This window comes from Acomys minous (assembly GCF_964271855.1).
Source record: "Acomys minous genome assembly, chromosome: 9".
NCBI lineage: Eukaryota > Metazoa > Chordata > Mammalia > Rodentia > Muridae > Acomys > Acomys minous.
The window spans coordinates 12523088-12538348 of NC_140490.1; the positions used below are offsets into that span (position 1 = coordinate 12523088).

Consider the following 15261-nt stretch of genomic DNA (forward strand, 5'->3'; position numbering starts at 1 on the left):
TTTTCTTGGCCCACTTCTGAAATCCCTTGAGCTCTGCCACAGCCTCCTTACCATGTATTCTTCCTGTAACCCATAATTTTATAGGTCGATACACAGATATATTTACTGTGTGAGTCAAGAGCTAGTACCAGGAATTAGGATTAGAATGTCAGAACCTGCTTTCGTCTCACCACAAGCCAAGATGCTGAGGTAGGTGGATAAATGACAAATTGCTGTTGGTAAAACTGTAAAACTTGTGAATTCATTGTTACTCAATAAATTCTGACCCTGAGGAAAGACACCGACATGTACATCTATGCTTCTGACACAGTGCCCTCATGACAATTAGCAAAGTCACACAGTTCCTTTGCTTGCCTCTCAGAGCTTGCACTTCTTACCTAAAGCGCACCCAGATGTGACCCTTGCCGCCCTTCTATAGATGTTGTGAGGAGAAGAGGACAGACACTGAGCAAAGAAGGCATCATCATATGCCTCGGCTGAGGGATGACAACATGCCCATCAGCCAGGGAAGACTGCTGCTGCCTGGCAAGGAAGAGGCTACTTCTGCCAGCCAAGATGGTTCTAAACTATTAGCAGCTTAGTTCATTCAAACACAGAAGCCTCATCTTCAAACACCCTCTATTTCTCTTGTCACAACACTGGCTTTGTCACGTCACACAGACAATGCCCCCTTGCAGCCCCTCTGCTGCCTGCCAGTTGAAAATACCTCTCTAAAACACGATGGAGAGCCGTTAGCTTTCGCTGTGTACCTGTAGGCAGTTTTGGTAAAAACCCCTAATTCTCCTACAACAAGTGAAGTGACACCTGTCACCATAATTGTCCACGTGGACTAAGCTCATCGGCCAGTCTGTCTCCTACACTGTTTCTCATGTCGCTGAGTACTCCTACAGTTGAGGTATCTCTTAGCGTGAAGCAGTATGTTTCCCACAGACTTCAGACAGCAAGGATTTGCAGCCTCAAAATCTCATCTGGCTGATCTGCGACTGAGGGTACCACTTGCCTTAGTCCCAGAACACTGACCCTGAAGCAAGTTCTGTGCCTCTTCTTTTCCAGGAAGCAGGAGTGAGGAGAACGGAAGGTGAAGACGTGAAGACGTGAAGAAATACAGATACCTCTGTGTAAGAAACGCCAGCGATCTCTTCATCATTCATTCTTCTCTAGGGAGCCTGCATTGACTCACTTGGCCTTCAAGCTTTCTTCCTATTACAGGAGGATAATAAACAATTCATCGTCTGCTCCTTGCCATCTCCTGTGCTATTATTGTCGTACACGTTAAAGCTACCACTAGGGGGTGCTACAACCGCGACTACCAACACTCCCATGTCCATCTATGGATACCCTGTGCTACTAAGTAGATCCAAGAAAAGGGGAAATCTCTGCTCTGGTCAAATTGGGCCAGGCATTGGAGCACCTAGAAATGCTGAAATCCAGCCTTGGCATCCAGGAAACGCTGAAACAACCTAGAGTACTAAGAAATGGGCTTTCTACATTGACAGTGTAGGCCCAGGAGGCAGGCATGCTTGCCTGGATCGGGAAGAGGCATAAACTGCATCCAACAGGGAGTAATTAAGATGTGATTTAGCTTCTCATTATCCCGATCCTTTAGTAGTTTAGGTTTGAAAACATCCATCCAGCTTTAAAAATAAGTCCCTCAGATGAAGATGACAGCTAATTCTGCTACTCACACGCAAAACAAAAAGAACTGTTTGATATAATTCTCCTTTAAGTATTAGAGTGAAAGGGGTTTTAAATTTTATTAACCTAGTCACTAACCAATTAATATACTCAGTTATTAGTAATTTCCTAACATATTAAGGTGAAGGATAGTGTTTGAAGTACTGTAGGCATTACAGTGGTTCCCAGTATCTGTGACAGATGTATTCTGAGATATAAACACACACACACACACACACACACACACACACACACACACACACACACACACACACGCAGTGGGTTTCTGAAACAATAGACGTGTCCCATGTTTTTCTTACACATATATACATGTGTTATAATTTTCCCAGGAAGACGAACAAACGTATATGCACTCCACATAGGGTACTAATAATGGACCCAAAAACAATTGCATTCAAATCTACTGTGGCAAATCAGTAAGGTTAATCAGGGTTATTTATAGGGAGGTGGATCAAGGGTTACTAAGAGGAACATGGGTAACCTATGGGTGGCTGCACCACTGAGGGAAAGACTCTCTCCCCAGCAACTGTTAACTGCCTCCATGTCCTTGAGGAAGGGAGTGGCCTTGTGAGCCAGCCATCATGATAGAGAGTTAATGGGCAAAATCTTGTGTTGTTCTCCTTTGACTAACCACAGATGCTGATAGCTCAAGGAGCCAATGTCGTCCCAGGAGGACATGTTTCACAATAATACTTTTAAGATTTAATTCATAGATTTCACATAGTACCAGATCGCTGTGGTGGCTAATCTTGGTTGTCAACTTGACCATATCTAGAAACTGACAGCAAAGCATCTGGGAACACTTGTGAGGGATTTGTCTTGACTGGATTATTTGAGGTAGCAAGACCCACCCTCCACCTGGACCGCACCTTGTAGTGGAAGCCCACATAAAAGGACCTGGAAGAAAGTGTGTCTGCCTTTTACCCCATTGCCCTTATTCTTGCTGGTAAATTCGCCAACTTGGTGCTCAAGCCTTCCTTCCATGCTGTTAGAACCTGCTTCTTTGGTACTCCCACATAGATGAGAGACGAGCCACTCTAATAAATTCTTTTTTAAATATAATATATGTGTTACTACATAGCATATATAGATAGAGATAGATAGGTTTAGTCTATATGTTTTGTTACTTAGACGACTCTGATTAAGACAGTCACCAAATACCAAGAAGAGACTTGATACCCTATGAGCATATACAGGGGGAGGAGGTCCCCCTCAGTCACAGTCATAGGGGAGGGGAGTAAAGGGAAAATGGGAGGGAGGGAGGAATGGGAGGATACAAGGGAGGGGATAACCATTGAGATGTAATATGAATAAATTAATTTAAAATTTTAAATAAAAATAATAAATAAATAAATAAAAAGAGGGAGACAAAAAAAAAAAAAAAAGACAGTCACCAAAACAATAAAGTTGTAGTGGTTTGAATGATAACGGCTCGCATGGAGTCACATATTTGAATGTTTGGTTCCCAGTTGGTGGAACTGTTTGAGGATGATTTAGAGATTTCAAAAACCCATGTAAGTCCCAGTCAGTCTCCCCCCGCCCCCCCCTTCACCTCTCTCTCTCTCTCTCTCTCTCTCTCTCTCTCTCTCTCTCTCTCTCTCTCTCTCTCTCTCTTTCTCCCACCTATACCCTCCCCCATTGCCTGTGGATAAGATGTGGAAGCTAGCTCTCCTCTACCTGACTGCCACCATGCTTCCCACCAAGGTGGTCACAGACTCACCCTCCAAAACTCTAAGCAAGCCCCCAATTATATGCCTTCCTTTATAAGTTCCTTTTGCTGTGATGTAGCTTCACAGCATTAGAACAGTAACTAAGAGAAAAGAAGAAGACTGACACTGGCATACTATAACAAAGCTGCCAGCATCTCTGCTCTTGAACCTCAAGCTATTATTAAGTAAAATAAGAGTCATTTGGGGCTGGACAATGGTGGAGCAGTTAAGAGCACTGGTTACTCTTGCAGAGGACTAGAGTTCAATTCCCAGCACCCATATGGAAGTTACCAACTGTCTATGACTCCAGTTCCAGGATGTCCAGTTCTCTCTTCTGGACTTTATGGGCATCAGGCATGCATAGACAGATGGAGATGCCAGTAAAACATCCATACATGTATTTGTTTGTTTGTTTAATAATTAATTTATTATTAAATTAATAATTTATTAATACATTACAGTACACATACCATGTGGATCTGATGCACAGAGGAATGGGTTACATCCAAGGAATGATGGAGAAAAAGGGTTCAAGGATTTATCACCTTACAATAGCACATCATTTAAAACATGTGCATTATTTCTGAACTTCTTACTCTGTGAGAGGTTTCATGGAGAACAAAATTGGGATAAGGGAGGAGTACCCGGATCATTTATACCACAAACATAAACATAAAAGTTACTATTGCTAAGCTGGATTTCCAAATGAGGAAAGAGGGATCTACATCAATGAACTTGTCTACAAACAAATGGCTAGGTCACTATGCCAGCCATGGAATAGGAACAAAAATTTATTTCAACTCAAAAAACTCTTATTTCCCAATTTACTATAGTCATGTGATTATTTGTTATAAAAAGAGGTGATCTGGACTTTACAGTGGAAACAAACAAATCACTTTTTGTTGTTGTTATTGAGACAGGGTTTCTCTATGTAGCCTTGGCTGTCCTGAACTCACTTTGTAGATCAGGCTGGCCTTGAACTCACAAGATCCACCTGTCTCTGCTTCCCTGAGTGCTGGGATTATAGGCATGTGCCACCACACCGGGATTCACTTGCATTATTTTTTAAGTAAGCCAAACTCTGTGCTTAGCTCAGTTGACTTTGCTTTGACTTTGTCCCTAGCGCTTACCGGGGTTTTGTTGTTGCACTGGGGACTCTGCTCTGAGCTGAGGCATAATGTAATTACTGGCTTTTAACTACCCAGTGCTGAAGCACAATCTGAAATTCCACAGGCCATGATTGAAAGCTTGATTTCTATTCTTAATTGCCTCACAGTGTGGCAATGACATATTGAAGGCTTTGGGGACTCAGGAGTCATCTGGGTGAAATATTGAACATAATTCCTGCCAGCCACGACCTTCTCTGGGACATCTTCACATCACCTCCTGCTCTCCCTAAAGTACAGCTCCATGAAGGGGGAAGACAACACATCATTGCATCTCTTCCGGGGCTTGACTCATAATGCTTGGGCCAAAATGGTGAAAACAACTGCCAGAGAATTGCTAAACATTCTCATTAAATTGCAACAAATAAAACCATAATGGGGTAAGAACCCTGAATTTGGGCCTATTAAAGTTTCATTGTAATTGTATCTTCTATATTAAGCAGAACAAACTTTTTAAGGAGTTTTGTAGTTTCCATTGTTGTATCTTGATGCTCCTTCTCTACTAATAAATATTAGATGTTCTCTAAAGACTGGGTGGGACATATTAATACAAAGTACCTAAAGTTAAAGATTATCCACAAGATAGCTGATTTCCTGGTCTTAGGTCCCTAACGGCCATAGAATAATTCAGAAAAGGTGTACCCCCAACCCAGCAGGACTCTCATGTCCTTTAGCCCATCGCGCTAGTATAAGAAGATACAAGGGATGGGATAACAACTGAGATGTAATATGAATAAATTAATAAAATATATTTTTAAAAAAGAAGATACTATAAACTAAGTCATTCATGAGCAAATGAGATTTGTTGCCTATGGTCTCAAGTTCAAAACCAAGGTTCTGGCAAATCTGAGATCCAGTATAGGCTCATCCCTCATGTCTTATTCCTGCCTCACATGGTAGAAGGAGCAGAGTGCCTTCCACCAGTCTCTTGTATATGCACAATAACCCCTCCCTCACTTCCCAAAGGGCCCTGCCTCTTTGGAGATTAGAATTTTAGCCTCAACATATGAATTTTGGAAGAAAGAAATATTAATACCATAGGAACTGATGATGCTGGGTAGCCCCGGGCCCGCGCTATGACACACCCTGGGAAAGTGGTGTCCGGAGCTCCCCACTATGACACTTATCTTATGAATGTGGTGCCCCAAACAAGAAAGTGTAAGTTAGAGAAGACTCAACAAGATGATAGAAGGGTACTGGTCAGTAGCAGGTACGGGAGGGGTGCTGAGCAGGGGAAACGGCTCTAGGCTGCATGACTACCAGAAAACCAAGCTCTAGGGGTGGGTTAGCTAAAGAAGTTAACTTGTTAGAAGGCTGGATCTCTTGGTGTTTCAGGAGTGTAGCCATATCATCTTACGGTGAAGCTCATGGAGTTGTCCATTTTGGCCACTGTTGAGGGGACAAAGACTGCATTACAGTAGCACGTGATTTCATCAGCAAAGCCAATCATAATTAAAATCATCATCATCATTCCCCAGTGGTACTTGAAACTGGGGAATAAAACACAGATATGAGGAGCCAGCAAAGTTTCTCTGTCAGACCACTGATCAGCTGCTCATGCAAGGGCTACAAGCCAATAAGATTTGGGTTTCAAAACTATGTAGTTGGCAGTATTTAGCCGACAGACGGTGGTTTGTAGGACTGGGCTACAATGAGGTGAGTGAGACGCCTCACAAATCTCAGAGCTGCCCTCAAGGAGAGTTAGGATCCCACACTCCTGATTGAGAATGTGGTGATGTCTGTCATCCCAAACAGTTCGTGTCTATGGACTCAGTCCACTACCTTCTTATGCTAGACAAATTCTTTATGCCATTCATCTGAATTCACCCAACAACAAAGAGCTATAGGGAGGCCAATAGGTTCAGTTCTGGTGGAAGCTGAGTGCATTATGGCCCATCAGCGCCTCTACTGTCTCCACCAATGACAGGTATAGGAGGAAACTTCCTTTGACACAAAGAGAGCTGGCTTAGCAAGCTTGAGAGAAAATTATTTTCTCCTTCAGTGGGAAAAAAAAAGTTTAAAAACACCAAAGCTATGTTTGCACTATGTTTATTCTATTAATTCTGACCTTGAAAACGAAAAATCAGCTACCATATAATCAGAGCATAATTGCCTAGTAAAGCCCGTCCTTGAAACTAGAACACTGGAATCAGTTCTGAGCTGGGATTCACATAGTAATTAGTCTTAGCCTCGTGAAAAGGCTCAACACAGCAATTCTCCGTGCCTTAGTCAATTTGGAACAAATATATTGTACAGTAAAAAGGTGTCTGGTGTACTGGGGCCAAAGAAGTTTTTCAGTGAAGGAAAGCAAAGGCTTTAGATGCATATGTCACAGGCAACGTTCCCTGACCAGGATAAGACTGTTAAAGTGGAATTTAGAAAGGGACTCTTTTTATTCTTTTTGATGTGTAGGCACCAAATTAATTTATCTATTAAGTGCAGTCAATCTTCTATGTCAATCCCAGGTTCTGTATCCACTGAGTCAATCAGTAGTAAACTGAAGAGACTTAGGTAAAGGTACATCTTTCCTAAAATACAGACTGGATTTCCAAATCCATATCCCCTAAGCAATATACATCACTATTTACATGGCACTTATGATTTATTGTCTATTTCAAGGTACCTAAGAAATAATGTAAAGCAAGCAGGAGAATGAACATAGGTTTTATATGGGAATCTGATGTCATTTTATTTAAGAAACTCAAAGGTGTAACCTTTGGTATTCTCAGGGCAGAGTGAGTCCCCAAACTATCATCAAAGTTATGGGACGGTGCTAAGTGTGTACAGGAGTCAGTCCTGTAATTACTCATGTACTGCATACATGAGCAGAATGGCATGCAAGGGTCACACAGTATCTTCTTCTTGGAGCTCAGTCTGTCTGAAGCAAGAGCTCAGAGTGTATAGGCAGAAAGTGAAGGGATGCAGACAGCCAGCAGGCAAAGCAGTACAGCAACGAAAAGGAAGCTGACAGAGCTAAACAAGGGCGTCGAGTATAAAACACAAGAGTTGGCAAATTGCAGAAGGCAAATGTTCATGTGTGTGTGTATCACCTGGGGTCTTATTGACAAGAGTCTGACTCAGGAGCCTGGGAGGCAGGCTGAGATACTGTACTTCCCACAAGTACCTGAGAAGCCGAGATGCTCACTAATGGTCATACCTGAGCATCCAGACACCAAGGTTGTGTGTCCTTAGTCATTACACTTGGGTACTGATGGGTTTCAGCATGGGAACCAGCCCCTCCCAGAATTCTCTCCAACTCTTCCATGCCACAGATGAGGCAAGGGAGGCCAGGTTTGCAAGGTTGTGTTAGTGATAAGGCCTCTTGACTCTCTTTCCAGGATAGTTCATCTCTCTGTAAAAGATCTTATTTTTAAAAAACAAAAACAAAAGATAGCTGGAAAGGGGCTTTTGTTTGGTTTTCATTAGGAGAGATCTAGCAGCAGGCAGAGACAGAAACTTTATCATGTATTCCAATTGTGAGATGAAATTGCCTAATCAGTGTCCTTTATTTTATACCAATGATAATCTCACAGTAATCCTGTAACACGGCCCTAGTGAGTTTAGTTCTTCACTAGGAAACAATAGAGGTGAACTCCACAGATCATCAGATTTCCTATATTTATAACAATTTCTAACACAGAGATTTCTTGACATGGAATAATCTAGAAAGCCTGAGCTGAAGGACCATGCTCTCAAACAAATGAAGGTTCTTAGCCTGAAAGAAATAAAGCAAAACTTATGGATTCCACGGGGTTCCCTGAAAGGCAACTATAACATGACTTACCCCATCTCTATGTGACTAGATGTATCTCTAAGGGAACAATTTTAATTGTGGTCTCAGCTAGTTGAGCCAATCTGACAGCCTGGTCTACTTCCAGCTTTTGTTTAGCGTTAAACATCCCTACAGATATGTATGTTCTGTACCGGAAATGGCCTTACAAGGTTTTGAAAGTGATGGGTGTGGCATTTCTGAGTCCACTCTGTCCTATCTTCCCATTACTTTCAAGAGGAAGGACAATTGAAGCTTTCAGAAACTACCCAGGTGATCAAAACAGCAAGACCTTAGGCTCGGGAGATATGCATGCTCACTGTAGTTTTTTTGTTTTGTTTTGTTTTGTTTTGTTTTGGGCCAAACTTAACTGCATCTTAAGTACATGATAAATGCTTTACCCTATGTTCCAGAATTCTGTCTCTCCACCCAGAGAACCTATGGGGGCTACTCCCACTCTCTTCATAAAGATATTCCATAAACACTTCCTAACAGCCCTTCTGGGGATTTGTACTTAGATATCTGCTTAGCAGCCACTACTGAAATGTTTGTTGGGGGGGGGGCTGCCCTGCTGGCCCCCCTCCAAATGGGCAGACCTGGGAATTTGTAGCCATACATTTAAATAGCTTATTTAGCTGGGCATGTTCCACATTAATTGCTTCCGCATTCGATTGGATTTCTGCTTGGTAATTTTCTCCTTACACAGAGAATACAGATAAAATTTGATGGGCCATGCTGGCCCTGGGCCGGACAACTGCAAAGCCCTCTGCTTTGACGGCGATGAGCACAGAGGATGACACAAACCAAGGAGCTAGTGGGGCTCCACTGACACTTGCCTAATTTATCACTTATGCTTTCCTTTTAGCTTTTGTGTGTGTGTGTGTGTGTGTGTGTGTGTGTGTGTGTGTGTGTGTGTGTGTGTGTGTGTGTATTTTGTTGACAGTGACTGTGGGGCCTCCCAATAAGAGGATACTTCTCTAGAAGTTTGTTTGTTGATCCCTGATGAGGGTACAGGATAACTACATCCTATTATATTCCCTGACCCTGAACAAATGGCTGGGGACACCATCAGGAGATTTCACCAACCCTAGGACTTTGCCTTCTATATATGCCGTAAACAATCTTAGAGATACTGCCCAGCGAGAATATGTTATGTTGGGATCCGTTAAATGAAACAGGAGTTAGTCATTAGCAACAAATGTTTTTTTTCTTCATGTCATGGTCTAGTTCAACAAAACTAACAGTCCTTGGCTGGGAAGTATGAGTCTGTTTGCCACATCACCCATCAATTCACACACGCAGGTACAGAGGCTCTCTAAGAGAACATTTTATCCTGAACGTTGTCCACGTTGCAATCACTAGTGGCAACGCCAGACACTAAAGACTGCAGATTGGTATGACGGAGAGTCTCTATAATGACCCCGGGGCTTTGACATGGGCATATGTGCTGTTGTGGGTAGCTTTTTTGAACACTGAATGATTGTGACTTAAGGGCACTGCTGAAATGTGATAATGGCAGGCTTTCGCCTGATACCAATGTCACACATCACGCTACAGTAGGAAACATTCTTGCTTGCTTTGGCCATTCAGCCTGAGCTTCCGACACCTCCTTGCTGCTTTGCACAGATCCATGAGACTGCTTCCACTGAGGTGAAGAATCCAGGACACCACGGTTTTTAGTGTGCATGTGGTCATGTACAGCGCAGTCTGAGCAAGAATTCCATGAACCTCACCCTAGAACAGTTTGGTTCCTCATCAAACATTACCAGAGATTTAAAAAGTCAGTGTCTCAAACCCAAATGACCTCTTCCTGCCAACCCCTCAAAACCCCCACTCTTTCCCTGGGTGCTTTACTATAGTAAGGGATCTCACCAGCCTCTCAGGGGTGCATCTTGAACTGTCCATTCTGGGTCCTTTCTTCTCACTCATCACCCCAGTCTAACAAGGCCATTGGGTCTCACAGTGACGCTAGGAATATTCTCACCCAGTTACCTAACTACTTAGCTAATCTAAGTAAAGCAGCCCAAGGTGTGGTCTCCTGGGCTCTGCTCCTGCTCTGACACCCAGTCCATCCAGCCAAGTCCACCCCATCACACATGCTACGGTTTAGACATGTGTGCCTTGTTCCAAATAAAACTCACGTTGATGCTTAATCCTTCAAAATATCAGCAGGTGAGGCCCTTAAAAGATGTTTAGGACACAGGGTGCCTGCTTGTAATTGTTATAAAGCGAACCTGACCCCTGAGCCTTGGCTTCTCTTGACCATGTGCTCTTTTCTCCTTTTCTGCTTCTCTTTTATGACAGGTTTTAAGTATGAGGCTCTCACCAGGAGCTGACCAAATGCAGCCCCTTAATTGTGAATAAAACCATTTAATATAATAATCTCCTACTCAGCCTTGGTTATTTCACTATTAGCACCACAATATAAGTTAAAACAGAAAATCAGATTAGATTTATCCCCAAACATCAATCTACTATATTAATCCTCTAGTCTTTCATTGGCTCTCGTCTCTATAACACAGCCTCAGCTCCTTTCCAGGCTATTTGGGGTATGTGGGGTTAGTAACCCATCTCGGTCCTGCCTTTCCATTCTCTGCTGTTCTGCTCCTTTGGGTAACATTTGCCAACTACAACAAGCCTTCTCATGCTCCTATCCTACCTGACACACCCGTTATCATTATCAGATGGACAGATCATCCCCAGTTTTTCCATTTCTACCCAAAGACATCATTTATCATTAAGACTCTTAAAAATGCCTTCTACATGCAATATCTTTTGGGTTGTTTGGTTTGTCGTTTGGTTGTTTGAGACAGGGTCTCTCTGTGTAGCCTTGGTTGTCCTGACCTCACTTTGTAGACCAGGCTGGCCTCAAACTCACATCAATCCACTGGCCTCTGCCTCCTGAGTGCTGGGATTACCTGGCTTACATGCAATATTTTTTTATAGTCAATGTTTTATCTACCAACTACCTAAGGCCCTAATAGTCTTTTCTCATTAGTATTTAGGGAGGAAATGAAAAAAAGATTTTATTGTTGTGTATTTTGGAAAGATGAGGCAAAGGAAAAGCACAGAGGTTGTGCCTTAGATCTTTTCAGACAGTGGAGATAGTATATTCCTTTGCTGTTGTTTTTGTTTGTTTGGTTGGTTGGTTGGTTGGTTGGTTGGTTAGTTTGGTTGTTGATTAGTTAGGTTTTTTGAGACAGAGTTTCTCTGGACATCCTGGAACTGATTCCATAGACCAGGCTGGCCTCAAACTTAGACATCTGCCTGCCTCTCCCTCCTGAGTGCTGGAATTAAAGGTGTGTGCCACCACAACAGTTTGGGGCTCCCCCAACATGGACATACATAAACACACACAAGCATACATTCACTTGTACACCACTCTAAGAGTGAAAGCACAGCTTAAAGCATCAGAGTACATATTGGAACTAAACTGGGAGATATATAGGAGAAGACTAGCAGAGTGGCTGCAATACACCAAGCCTCCCCCCATACTAGTTTCTGAGCATGTTCCTGATCCCAAATATCCAGATGTCTTCCTACTAACAACTTGCTTCCATGTCCATTTTCACTGTGCAATTAGATTTTTATAGACCTACATATCAGAATCCAAAATACAATAGATGTGAGCTGGAACAGAAAAAAACAACTAGTCTGTGCTTTTTTTCTTCAGCTTCTTCGGCTGTGTCCATGACTTATAACACCAGACCAGTGCCTTTAATCTATCTCTCTGTCTCGGTTTTGTTGTGTGAGAAATGGGAAATGACTCGCATGGGGTTGTCCTTCCATCTGCTTAGATGACAAATGAAAGTAGCAAGCTGACAGCTCAAGTGCAGTAAATGGGTAATAAATTGCAGTGACCCCAACACACACACTCTCTTTCGATAGTAGACTCATTTGTTTAATATTTTGTTAGCTTCGTTATTAAGCATATCTAGTCTCTGATTAAATGGGCAGAAAGCCCTGGTATTTGGCTGAGCTGATGACATCCTCCTCTTCACATACATAACTGTCATGGGCAATGCAGACTACATTGTGTGTCAGAAGGCAAAAAGAATTTGATTTTCATCCTCCTTAAGTGAGATAAAATGTGAAGAATGAACAAGATAAATGGGTCATTTCCCAGGCAGGTTTTGCTTATTAAGATCTCATTTTGAATGCATGGAAACTAATCTTTGTTACGTTGAGGTAGTTTTTTTTTTTTTCCCCTCACACACTTAATGTGAAATACAGCATTAAGTTGATGCTGTTAGTACTGAAAGTATTCATGGTCAATAGAGACAACAGGTTACAAAGAAATGAAAGAAAGGAAAATTAATCTCTTTTCAGATGAAAGTGACTTGGTATCACTACATCAGTTTCTACATAGTCAGCCCTGAATTGATTTTCCTGTAGCCCCTTTGTTCTTTTTCTTTGCATTAATAGTCAGTGGCAACAAGTACAGGCAACTTACTTCAATTACATTACATAGCTAGCCATCAGCTATGTCTAATGATGCAAACCTCTCTTTAGAGCACAAAGGATCTGTGTCCAAGTCCCTTAAAGAGTCCAGAGAAAATATGTTTTAAAAGAGAAAGAAACTTTGTTATCTTATAATAGCAATTTGAACATATACGATTATTTCCCCCTTCTTTGTTGCACCCAATTATCATAAAGTGTCCAAAAACCTATAAAATTAGAGAAGAACCTATTATCAGTAGTGAAATAAAGAAATAATAGTACTCTCGTGTCAGAAATACAGAAAATATTATTCATTTTTAAAAAGTTAGGATACAAAGTAATGAGTTTCAAAACATTTTATACTTATTTTTCTCTGTTTCTCTTCCACATTTCTACACCACAATCCCCTCCCCACTCTTACTGCTCCCTCTCCCACCCCTCATAGTCTTCCTCAGAAACATTTGGATGCATCCTACTCAGCAGCCTCTATTTTTTATATTTATATTTATATTTCTTATCAGCTACTGACGAAGCTGTGATAAGCCTGTGCAGAATCTCTCAATATCACAGCTGGAAGATATGTGAGAGGGAAGTAAGGCTGAGTCTCAAAACAACCAGTTGACCCATGAAGTTTGCATGGGTGCTGTGGGGAAGCAAACAGACACCTGGTAAAGTGTAAGCATTGGCCACTGTGGGGACAGAATTGTCCTCCTAGACGTGATCACACCTGATCCCCTACCAAAACCAACTATATGGATCAGGGAATTCAAAAGAAAACAAAAGTAGAAAGATCCTTATTCAAACAGTACTGAGTATTTCAGGATAGCAACAACAACAACAACAACAACAAAGCATTAAACAAATGCTAGCCAGGCGTGGTGGTGCACGCCTTTAATCCCAGCACTCGGGAGACAGAGGCAGGTGGATCGCTGTGAGTAAGAGGCCAGCTGGGTCTACAAAGTGAGTCTAGGACAGCCAAGGTTACACACAGAAACCTTGTCTCGAAAAAACAAAAAACAAAAAACAAACTAACAAAAAAACGAAAACAAATGCTAGAGTCCTGGAATTGCATAAGTCAAACATGGACAGAGCAGCCCTGTATCTTCTCATCTGTTTGAATCAGGGACTACTGAGAGTCACACTTGCTTCAGCATCCAAGGACAACACAGTCGTCACCCCAATACAAGTCTGCTTTTATTTTCCATGTGTCACAATCTTGAACTATCTGGGAAAAGGGAACTCCGACTGAAGAATTGACCAAATCAATTGTGAGAAATTGTCATGGCAGATGATGGAAGTGGAAGGGCCCAGCCTACTGTGGGGACACCATCCCTAGGCAAGCGGGAGGGGGGGGGGCGCTAGGCTGTGTATAGAAAATAGCTGACCATGAGCAGTGAGCAAACCAGTAATCAGTATACTGATATGGTTTCTGCTTCAGTTCCTGTCCTAACTTACTTCAGTGATGAACTATGGCCTGGAAGTAAAAGGCAAATTAGCCCCTTCTTCCCTGGGTTTCTTATGGACATGGTATTTATTACATCAACAGAAATGCAAACTAGAAGAACCTTCATATTAAAAATATGTACCCTCTTTCTATTTCACTCTACCTTGAATTGTACCCTCTCAAGAACATGGCCCATTGGCAGGAAACATCCCCATCTCCTGAACTTTCTTATCCTCCTCTTCTTCTTCAGCTCAGGTTCTTCAGCCTGAGACACTAACTCCCAGGAAGCTTTACCAAGTGACGGATGTTGCAATGTCCTTTCCCAGCGAGTTGGAAATGGAGTAAGAATCCTCCTCCTTCTAGCCAGTGTGCTTTCCAACAGTCTTTCCCATATTCCACTAGGCGGCCATTCTAAACAGCTGCCCTTCCCTCTCAAACTTGAGGTCTACCGATCTCCTACTCATACCCGGAAATCCCTCTACACTACAAGAATCATGGTCTACTTTCCATTTCTATTCCCATAATCCCCTTGACAAACCTAGTATTCAAGTGGATAACTTTACTAACAAGCTGCCCTTACCCATGGGTTCCTGAACCTCCAGCTATCCCCTGCCCCATTGCTTTTCACCCCATCATCTTCCTGGCATTTTCTGCGTAAAACAGGAGCAATAATGACTTTAGTTTGGGGTATTGTTGTTATCTTCCTCATCAATACTCCTGACGTAGTCAGGCACAGTGGCACATGCCTATAACCCTAGAACTCAGAATGCAAAAGTAGTGGTATTCTAGCCAGGGCTAGGTTAGAAACCTGGCCTATTAGGCAGTAATCATGTTGTCCTACCATATTGGATAATGCCTGTTGGCATGTAATCATATCATATCTGTACCTTGATGGTCCTGCTATGATAGTGGCCATGTTATATGCAATTGTACAGACACCCCAGGAACATATCATTATAGATCAGATGATCAGGCAAACAAGAAGCCAATAATAGGGCTGGCTTTGGCCATTAGTTGTACCCTTGATAGGAAGCATCA

General features: G+C 42.2%; 1 long non-coding RNA gene across 3 annotated transcripts in view; it reads right to left on the reverse strand.

The window, feature by feature from the left end:
* Positions 1-15261, reverse strand: part of LOC311605965 — a 307310-nt gene that overhangs the window by 218781 nt on the left and 73268 nt on the right. The window contains exon 2 of one of the 3 annotated variants that reach the window (XR_014782129.1): positions 1113-1200. The exons of the other annotated variants lie outside the window; for them this stretch is intronic. This is a non-coding gene — a long non-coding RNA (uncharacterized lncRNA). The remainder of the gene's footprint in view (positions 1-1112; positions 1201-15261) is intronic. 3 annotated transcript variants of the gene reach the window in all.